This window comes from Morone saxatilis, unplaced genomic scaffold, assembly GCF_004916995.1.
Source record: "Morone saxatilis isolate NCDOM2014 unplaced genomic scaffold, NCSU_SB_2.0 Contig10, whole genome shotgun sequence".
Taxonomy (NCBI): Eukaryota; Metazoa; Chordata; class Actinopteri; family Moronidae; genus Morone; species Morone saxatilis.
The window spans coordinates 4,520,843-4,531,738 of NW_023339652.1; the positions used below are offsets into that span (position 1 = coordinate 4,520,843).

General features: G+C 42.9%; 1 long non-coding RNA gene across 1 annotated transcript in view; it reads right to left on the reverse strand.

Moving 5' to 3' along the window:
* The window catches only part of LOC118342696, a 61,492-nt gene extending 50,829 nt beyond the window's left edge, over positions 1-10,663 (reverse strand). Inside the window, exon 1 of the long non-coding RNA XR_004797499.1 lies at positions 10,513-10,663. This is a non-coding gene — a long non-coding RNA (uncharacterized LOC118342696). The remainder of the gene's footprint in view (positions 1-10,512) is intronic.
* Positions 10,664-10,896: the final 233 nt, after the last annotated feature.

Consider the following 10,896-nt stretch of genomic DNA (forward strand, 5'->3'; position numbering starts at 1 on the left):
AAATTAATGTCAACAGTGGTGCAGCTTTTTGATGCTCTGCAGCTTATTCAAAAGCTAAATTGTGAGATATTTAATTAGTGCCGATAATCTACACGTCAACTTTTTCTTTCTTTCAGAACTAAATGAGAAACAAAGGTTGGGGCTGATGCGTCTATGAAGCTGTGTTTCATCAGTGGAATCTCTCAGTGCTGTCCTTGTTTGTCTGATTCTTGGGTATTTACAGATGAACAGATGAAGGTTTCGTTTTGAGAGTCTGTTACGCAACACTGCCTTGGCTCTTGGTGGCCACCAAACGTCACGTCTGATTCTCCAGAGGGACACCCAGATTTCAGGTTGCAGCAGCGTCTAGTGGCTGTAATGCCTCATTGCACCCGCTCCTCCCAAATCTGCATAGCAAACAGTCCCCTGGTTGATCCTAATGACGACAGCAGCTCCAGCTTGCTCACCATGTCAGAGGATGTTGTTTATGGTGTCATAAAACTAAAAGTTTTCTATCGATTTAAAATGAGGACACGTGGAAGTGACAAGTCCACAGCCAGCGCAGGGATATCTGCGCTTGTCTGGTGTTCAGGCCCCACGGGGGCTCTTAGCGGGGTTGGCCAGCCAGAGTGGGAGGATGGGATCCGGAGTTATTGATTGAAGCCTCTCATAATCTGTGAGCAGGTCCAGAGGTGCTGCAGGGCTGAGCGTGGCGAAGATGTTTGTGTGTGCTAGTGTGATGCTCTGACATGAAAGTTGTCCTTCCTGCTGCCACTGAATAGGTTCATTTTATGAAAAGCAAAAGGTATGTTGTGTGGCTTTGATTTTAAATTATGTAAAAACAATTCTATTCTGTGCAGAATATATAATAATTTATCAATGAAAACAAGGTGCTTCACTGATTTTGGACTGCAGTGTGAATAGTCTTGCTGGCTGAATGGGGATTGTTGGTATTGGTTAGTTATGATTAGTTGTGTTGCCTCCTAGAGAAGCTTTTTGTTGCCATCTCAGTGCCAACTTGTCACCTTGTTGAGCTTGTTAGAGGACGCCTGCACCTTCATGACAAATCACATGGCTTCTAAATCCTCATTTTCCTTCAACTCTCTTTGTCGCTGCTCCCCTGCAATCCCTGTTGTTGTAGTACCCCTGGTTTTGGTTTCCATGGATTATAGTTACCTCTTCAATCATCTCACACCCCCACTGGCATCAAGTATAAATAACCAAAAGGTTTCCACCAGAATCCACAGTAGCTGTCACTCTTTGTCTCCAGAAAAAAGTACACTGGACACTGAAGTGAAACAGGTACTGCAGAGATCCATAGAGACTTTAAAAGGCTCAGTTCATCCAAATCACAAACCAAATCATATTTTCTCACTCACCCGCTCTCTGTCTCTAACCTTATACAATGCAACATCAAAAGGTTTTTGACCCAGTTACCTGACAGATCATATGTGTAATTTCTTTATTTTGTGATTTGACAGTATAAGGGTTGACTAATGGTCAGCCCGGTTACGACTTTTAATTGGAATACTTAATAGCGGCAGCCTTACAGAGTTTATTTTGCAATGCACAATGCATGCTTAATCCCCATTTGTAAGTGGCTGCCTCTTCATTAACAATGTTTAAGAAATGAATGTGAGGAAATCCATCATTATCGCAACTCGCAATCACCAAACCCTACAGTGGGTGCAAATTCATAATCTTAGGCAATTTGCATATGCAATTAGTGTAAGCTTCAAGGAAAGAATGTGATTGACAGGACTGAAATGTTTTGCCTAGTTCGTCTGATTGAACCCAATTTAGAGAGCAACCATGGTCGACTTTATGGGGAGTGTTTTGTAATTTGTATCGCTCAAGCCATTTTGAGACAGCAAACTAAGGATGACAATGTTGTTTGACAGCTTGACCTCAATGGGTCCCTATTGAAGCACCTATTGATTGAATATGTCCAACAGAATGAATTTTCTCACATATTTTTTGGGCAGCAGCATTGTATTGCCTTGACACTTCCACTTTTCTGAGACACAGACAACAAAAACACACTCTGACAATCAAGAAAATTCTTCAATTTAATAGCGACAGGCCTATTTTTCAGGATAACTTTGAAGATTTTGCCACCATGCTAAGAAACCAAAAATCATGCTGCCAGTTTGATAGAATTTCATTTCAGAGAGGGCACGGGCAGACATGGGAGGCATTCTATTTCTGCCCCAGCTCCTGTCTTTCTTTTTTTTCTCTTTTTTTCGCCCCCCTCCTCAAGGTTATTCATCTGGCCGTGGAGTCAAAATCAATGGGAAGAACAGGGTGGGGAGTTAAAGGCTTGCGCTGAATCTCTCGCTGTTCATGTGGGACGTGAGGGGACAGCCATGTTTCATTATAAATTCAAGGCCAATGTGTTCCCAGGGAGAAAAAGCAGGATGTCAAGGTAATGAGTTAATTTAGGAGATAAGGAACAGCAAATGTAATCTCTGAAATTTCACCAGCAGCAAAATGGCTCCTCGAGCCTCAAGCCCATCCTATCAAACGGGGGGGAAAAGTCACTCATTATCACGATAGTCTTAGCTCTCTGTCCTCCACAGAGCAGTAAATAAGGGTAATCATCTTCTCAAAATATGGTAAAGTTTATCCTGAGGCTTCATTGTAAGGATCCCATTAAACCCTCTGGTGTGAATAACGGAGTGGGTTAGCTTCAAATGCTTCAGCTTAAGCAGTTAAGTGCAGGAGTCAAACAGCTTAAGAGAGCACAATAATGTCTGCCACTATCGCAGACCCCAGACTACCCAGTACGCCAGCATTATATCAAATTTAAGCAGATGCCTAGTTATTATCCCCAAGTGGGCTGGGTTGGCCCCGTGGTGCTGTGGTAATGAGTGTTTTTTCGTCTGACTGGGTGGACATGTTTTGGAAGAAAGGCCTCTGTCTGCCCCCCAAGAAGCTTGGCTCTGAGAATGAACTCTGCACAGCAAGGACCTATGCCTCCACATTTGCATCATCTTTCACAGGAGCCCCAAACTTGTCAGACTGCTCCATTTTTAAAGGATGAAGTTGTTGGTAGATGACAGAGTAAACAAGAGGAGTGGAAATTGAGGCCACTTGCTGTTATATCTCTCCGTCTTTTGAGCTGCTTTTTGCTGGTTGTGCCATTATTCCAGCAATTGACTCTGGCTGTGCCGCTTGGCAGTCCTCTCAAGTGAAAACATTCCTGTAGTTGAGGGTGTAATACTATGTAACGTTCTGTGAGCAGCTGCTAAAAAGGGGACTACCTCAAGAAGGAGCAGCGACAGCGGTGCGACGTAATGAGAGCAGCTTATGAAGATAACCAGACGGATCACGTAGAACGGCGTACAGCACTCGCACGTGTCATACAGTACAGTCCTAATGGGTGAAGAAGAGCATGGGGGAGGCGGCTGGCATGACAACCTACAGCAGGCAGAAGACTTGGTTGCCATGGCGACAAACAAGGATGTTTGCATCAGAGGCAAATCTCAGCGGTCGGCAGCGGAGGGCACACATGCCGCTTGACTAACAGTAATGGAGAATTGTCGGGGCCAGAGATGAGAAAAGGTGGGGTGAGAGGGAGGAATGCCTTTCCCTTATCACTCGGCGTTCCCTCGCAATCTCTTTTCCACAGCAGGGCTGAGCCACACTGTAGGAGGGGGGTTCCTGTCTAACAGGGAAACAAGGACTCACTGGTTCAACAGCTAATGACATATCTTGCCTTGCTGTATTAGAGAGAACAATTAAATCATCGTCACAGTAGGGTCACTTGAAAAATATTAAGGCTGTAATGCTGATTATGTGCCTCTGCATTTATTCTGTTTAATCCATCCACAGTGAATTTAATGAGCATACAATGACCTTGATTGGGAGCGAAACAATACAGCAATGTGACTGCTCTCTTCAGTCCCTCAGTTGACAGGGAAATGGGAAATGACAGAGGCAGTAAGTTGTATGCTTTCCAGCACATGTTGAATTATTATTATTATTGTGATATATTTTAAATCCACCAAGGTCATTTGTGTCATGGACAGGTGCAGGGTGACACTGATTTTAATTGCTTTTTTTTTTATCCCATTGTGCCACTGTATCTTGCACACACTGCCCGTGTCGTGTTGCTTTATGACTCATGCTTCCTCCAAGGGCGCCCAGAAACAGCGAGTGAGTTGCGGCAGAGCCAATAGGTAACTTACTTGGACATAGTTTTCACTGTTTCCCCTCATTGTGCTGACACATTTCTGGGGACACCAAAGGTGGCTCAGGAGAATTGTGAAAAGCTGTAAAAAAAAAAAAATTAGCCTTTACTGCCTTAGATTAAATTTAGCATGATGCTTGAGTTATAAATGTGTCATTTTGCTCAAATTGATGCTTTCACCTTTGTGATACTCTGTCCAGATTACTTAATTTTCCCCAACAAATTGCAGCTGTTTTACAAACTCATGAAAGGGAGATAAAGAATAGACCCTAGCAATTTGGATTCTCGGCTCATCTCCGTGCTGACACTTGCACTGTCAATACCGAGTGGCTACATCAACAGGGGACCGTAGTGGAGCCCCTCTAATCTAATCATTTCAGACGAAAACCCTGAACAATGTGCGCCAAAAAGACAATTACACAAACAGCAGCAGTTGGTTAGGTTATTACTGACATTACCCTGGAGGTAAGGTTGCACGTCATCCTCTATTCTTTTCGACAAAGTTACTGCCTTGATATTTCAGCATATCGAGCAGGTGCATCATGGGATGCCCCCAAAGGGCTGGGGTGAATGTGCATGAGGGTTTCAGGTAAGCACATGAAGAAAAGGATGACTTTTTTTTTTGTCTTTACGCCTCATTACATTCATGAAACATTGAAAATGTCCTCCAGGGCCTTTTTTATGCTGCGTGCCCTTCAGTAATAATTAATTTACTCTTTCATTAGGCAAAGGGGATGTTTCGCCCACTATGTAGGGGCGAGGGTGGGGGCTCAGGAGAACAGACACGGAGCACATGGGGCAAGGCTTGTGTCCCTCAGCAGTCCCACATACCCAGATGGTATTAATCTCTAATAACTTCCCCACAAAGCACCTTCGGGCAGCGGCAGGAGAAATGCTACGGTAGATGATGCGTTTTACTAGCACTAAGTATGAATCAGGATATTAAAAAATTGTAGGAGGGCAAAAGCAATTTCCCGCTAAAGGGGATTTTAAAATTACAGCTCTCAGACTGGAAGTAAGTTTTGCCATAAAATCATTTTCTCGTCTTTACCTTTCACAATGAAACACCTCCCCTCTGCCACCCTTGCTATACGCGTAGACCTAAAATAACTTCTGCAAATGAAAATCTCTCTGACTGACAGTCATGACAAACCCATGTAAAAGAGCCTCCTTAAATACACTTTGTACAGGCTGTTGTACATTTATGATGGGCAGTTGTGGATGTATGTAAAGAGATGGATTCTCTAAATGAATAACACCCTGTCATATTTTTTTGTAAAGATTTTCCTTGGATAGACAAATCTGAATATAGTCATTGTAACATTAATTCACCCCGACTACTCTGAAGCCATTCACTTACTGTATTTAATTAAGCAGGCTGTTGTTGTATCTGCAAAACGAGGAGGACATATCCAACACAGAATTGTTTTTTTTCCTGGCTTCATTAGACATTGTTCAGGCTGTGGCGCTGATCCTTTCCGACTCACTGCGACTTAGCGGCAATAGTTTTGACCATGCTGCAGCTGATAAATATGAATTTAAATGCAGTCGCATACAGCTGGAATAATAGGCTTTTGTCGCAGACCAAACAATGCTTTGGTTCTGCTGCACAAATGAAAACACGCTTATAAGCCCTCTTCTATTGTGAGGAGAGGTCCTACTCATGCTGTGTCAAATTCAATAGCTTTACACAATGTGATGTTACATTGTCAAACAAGCTGAAAGAACTTAAGTTGTCATTTGATGGTTTGCTTTTTTTAAAATTTTGGTGACAGTTCTTCTTGGAATTTTTCTTTTAAGTTTCAGCAAGTGGCGTTCTTTTCTTTTTCTGGGTGCTGTCAGTGCCCATAATTACAACTAGGTTTGAGCGGTAGCGAGGCATTAAGGTATACCACGGTATATAGAAATCCCAACACTATGACTCACAATAGCGTCACAAATACAGACCTCTTCCTATTAAACTGATACAGAGATGCTTTAATGAGGTGATGTAATGTATGCCCAATGTAGGCGGGTGATACCAACAAATTGTAACATATACACTGTATATTTACTGCGAAACTGTCAGCTTCACTGCTCACATTCTACTCTGCTCCGCTGCATTCACAGTCACTCTCTGCCGCTCTCTCTCAACCACACACTCACTACGCACACAATAAGGAGTTACTCGATGGTGACTGCAAGTAGGGGGGGGGATCACATTACAGGGCTAGTAAAAGAAAGAAAAAATGCCTCTGCTGTTGTTAGGTATTATTTTGGGCTTAGTCCCCACGATAAAGGCGACCCAGCCAAAAGGGAGGAAGCTGTATGCACATCATCTCCATTCACCGCAGCAACAAGTGTTCATCAGGTCCTCCAGCTAGAAGAAGGGAGCTTATTTCCTATCTAGTCATATTCAATGGGCCATAAGTATTTAAAACCATCAAGACCTGTCTAAGTAGGATAATTGCATATTAGACACGCAGCATTGGAGGCTAAACAATGTCATACATGCTACAATGACTTTTTACACAAATACCGCCATATACCATATACCATATACCATATACCCCAGTGAAATATAAGGAAGGTATTTAAGTATGAAATAATACATATCGCCCAAACCTACTAACAACCATTTCTTATCCATCAGCAACAGAACAAACAGATGCCTATTTATGTGAAAATCTATCAAATTATAACTACTGTTTGTCACACATTATTAAAGTTTTGCATGCTCAAGAGTATAAAACAATGAAAGCACCTAATTTAATGCCATTATTTTATAAGAATATGTATGTTTCTCTGTTTAGCTCTGTCAATACAATGTGTATGTGTGTATTTATAAGAGCGAGTGTGTGGATTGATCATGTAATCTGAGTCTTATCTCGGTGGGTCTACAGAGATCAAGCAGTCCTACACACCCTGTCAAACACCGAGCTTCAAATCGGGACTTAAACAAGCTAATTAACAGTGTCAGGACTTTAACATAATGCTGATAGCATATAGCCGAGCGATAAAAGCTATGAGAAGGACCCTCTCCAATTAGGGCATTATTACCATACACATGATGAAATGTCTTTTTCCTGAAAATTCCTGAAAAAGATTTTTTGCTTTATCTAATTCTTGTGTGTTTGAGTTTTAAAGTTCAAAAAAAGAAACCCAACTATTTAAGTGTTGTAGAGCTGATCAGCAAGTGGCTTCATCATGAAGCAGTTAAAAAGATTTTGGCCCGACATGATCCCTATGATTGAAATATGGTTCACTGTTCATAAAAACAATATACTTCAAAAGAAAAGAAAAGAAGAAAATCAATTCAGCTAAATTATGTTTTTTTCTTTAATTTAGTTTTTTAAATTAAGTTTTTTTAATTGAGTATGAAATATTCACAACAATCTCACATGGACACTAGAAAGAAATTACAAACTAATACACTCAACATTCATTTCAAGCCACGTCCTTCAACAGGATGCAGACAGATTTGCATACAAGCTTGAGGTGAGATTTAGAAGGCATTCAAAAAAATAAGCATATGTCAAATGTACGTACGTGCACTGAAGGCAAGGTTAATTTGCAAAACAACATTGTAGAAAATGATCTCACTCATGCTGGCTCGCTAACGGGCGCTGTTCAATATTTCATTTCCACGAAGAAAACAAACACAGTTAATAGAAAACTGTGTGCCGTCATGTTTATTAGGAGGAATCGAAACACTGTGCAAGTTTATTTAGCTATAGATTTCACACCTAATGATAGAAGAAGTACATTTTTGGAATGATGTATTAACTTTGTGCATCATTCATATCATTTCTTGTTTTATACAGAAATATGCTTCTCTTCCTTCAGGTGAACATATGTAGTTTAAAACTGAATCACATTGATCCATGATTGAGTGTAGTGTTTATTTGCTCATTCTTATTTCAAAGTCAGTCAGATTGATACTGTAAATTAGGGCCAGTATTATATTTTTACAGTTTCAATCAATGTATTTGACCTACTGTAGGTAGTACAGTGATAGTGACTGGACTGTAATTAATAGTCAATCAATAATCAACTCCAAAAGGACCTCATTATTTTATACAGGACTGAGCTTCTAAAAAAAACAATAATCCTATAATCTATCACCACACGGCGATTAATTTTATTTATCTCCACTACCAGATGAGATGAGATGATGGATATACGGAGGTACATGGACATGGGGAAAAGTACCAACAAGAAGAGCAGGAAAACTATTCCCGAGGCATCCATCTCCACCAGCATGAGTCGGGCTCTGTGGTGACAGTGTCACTGATCTGTGCACATCCCTTCTCACAGGCGCCCACTACCACATGGCCACACAAGGTCAAATCATAACGTGCTATTTATATCCTCCATTTTGTATTGCTATCCAGAGCAGAAAGAAAAACCTGCCTCACTCTCTTTACTGTCCTGCCGCTACTGTTAAATTTTTTCCTGCCTCCACTTGCTTTCCCCCCATGTTCTAATGAACTAATCATAAGTGAGAGGCTTCAGCCAAATGCAAAGTAATCCTGGCACATGCCCTTTTATCCTGACGGCCTTTGGCTTTCTGAAAAGTTCACTCAAGATAACTCGGCCCAGACAAAAGGTTAGCGCTGCTCGGACATCGGGCTCAGGACTTTGGGCTTGTACTTCTCATTAATAGCTCTTTAACAAGCCCGATAAAACAAGACGAGACCTCCGGCGACAGCTGAGTGGCCACTTGATTAGTTTGGGAGTCAAACCCTGCCCTCTCAGGTTTGGTGTAAATAAGATCAGAAGATTATTTGTTGAGCTCATGAAGCCTGTTGAGCTTATCAGTGGAGCTTCATCGGGACTCAAACACACAATTTCAGAAAGTCCCAGGTAATGCACCTCAGTCAGAGTGTCTTGAAACCCACAAACATGAAAAATCCCCTCTGGGTGTTTCAAAAAGCTATTGCCAGCCAATAGTCCACGCTGCATCCATCAGTGCAGGAACAGCCTCAGCCTGACTGATTCAGTTAGTGCTTATGAAATGGAGCATCTGCAGAAGCTCCCAGAGAGTATGTAAACATAAGCTCTGCCTTGGGAAATGAGCTGAGGGGTCATTTAGATTTGGGTGGGGGAAGCATGGAGTGCTGCCTCGCTCTCACTCTCTCTGTCACCTGGTAACAGTTTGACACACGGGAGCTTCCTGGCTAATGTATTCCAAGCGCTGGGCTAAACAGTAACACCTGAGCAACCCCGAGCCCCCTCCCCTCCTGCCCCTTTTCTTTCTCTCCCGTTGCGCAGGCTGATCCTGCCTCCTCAGATATTAGGTAATCCAGGAGCAGGAGAAGGGCGATAGGACGCCCGTCTTGTAACGATGCCTTATTTCTAAGCAAAACCGTGCTACAATCACCACGGATATGCTTGAAATGTTTGCAGAGAGCCAGGAGCCATCCATTACATGTGCACTGTGCAGTAGCCATTTGGCGCTCTGTCAGTTAACCTGTGGGAAGTGATAAGCCTCCTTTACAGAAAGGAGGGTTCCCACCAATCACAACAATAGCAGAGATATTGGGTAACATATGGAAGTCAAGTGGCTTTTCGGCTGGATCTGCCCGCACACTGTATAGATTCCTAAGCTTTAAAGATTGTGACTATGAGCAGGGATTCATTATCACTGGTGAGTTTGTGTAATATATTATCAGCACAAGGTACAGTCAGGAACAAAAGCATGCAGGAGAAAGTCACAGACAGAGAGGGATGTCTTGTTCTCTTTTCAAATGGCATTACAGCTCATTTCCTAATCAATAGCTTGCCTCTTTCCTCCCTGCCCAAGATAAACCCATCGAAACTGAAGGATGGAGAAGAGTGGAGGAAAAAAAGCCACAGCCAGCCCATTTTATCTGATGGAGAGAGGTGAACAAACGGAGGGATTAGCTTCCATGGGATGAAAGCAGCTGATCGTCTTCCATCTCCATTCCCCTCCCCTTCTCTCCTCGTCTCTCCATCCGCCCACACATCCACACCGTGGTCTCCCCTCGCAACCAGACATGCTCTATATGTTGAAACGGATCTGCTATCACCAGCTGCGCTCCACCCTGTACCTACAGCAGTTTCCCAGCAAGCAAGCCAGCACAAAAAGCTTTTCAGTGCACATGGCGATGAAAGGCGGGCACCAAAATTGGTGTCACTGAGAAGGGCTGGGAGTTGTAGCAAAGTGTACTTCCCCTGTGGCACCCTCACAGCACCCACCCTTCCTGATTATGTCACCTAGACACCGATACATCAACACACATCCACGCCGCCACAAAAACACACTTACAAGCCAACAACAGACACCCCATTTCTTTGTAACTTCTGGGACAGCCCAAAGAGCAAACATGCACTCTTACCTGGCAACAACAGCACACCTTCAGCTCCAAATCTGCTCGCCCTGACAAGGAGGCACGCTCATCTGGAGTAGGAGAAGGGAGTCTTGGAGAGGGAGAGAGAGAGAGCGAGAGACAGAGAAAGAGAGAGAGAGTGTGTATGTAGTGTGTGTAGTGTGTGTGAGTATGAGGCTGGGAGAGAAAGAGAGAGAGAGAAGGAGAGAGAGAGGCAGGGAAAGTGAGAGGTGGAGCCTGGTTTGGAGGAGAGAGGGAGGAGGAGAGAAAGAGGGCTGGATGATGACTCTGTCTGCCATCTATATAGCCAGTCTTGTGGGAGCAGTGTGGATGGCGCTAGATCATCTTCTGTTCAAACACACGCGGCGGATACACCTAGTGAAAGACCTGGGA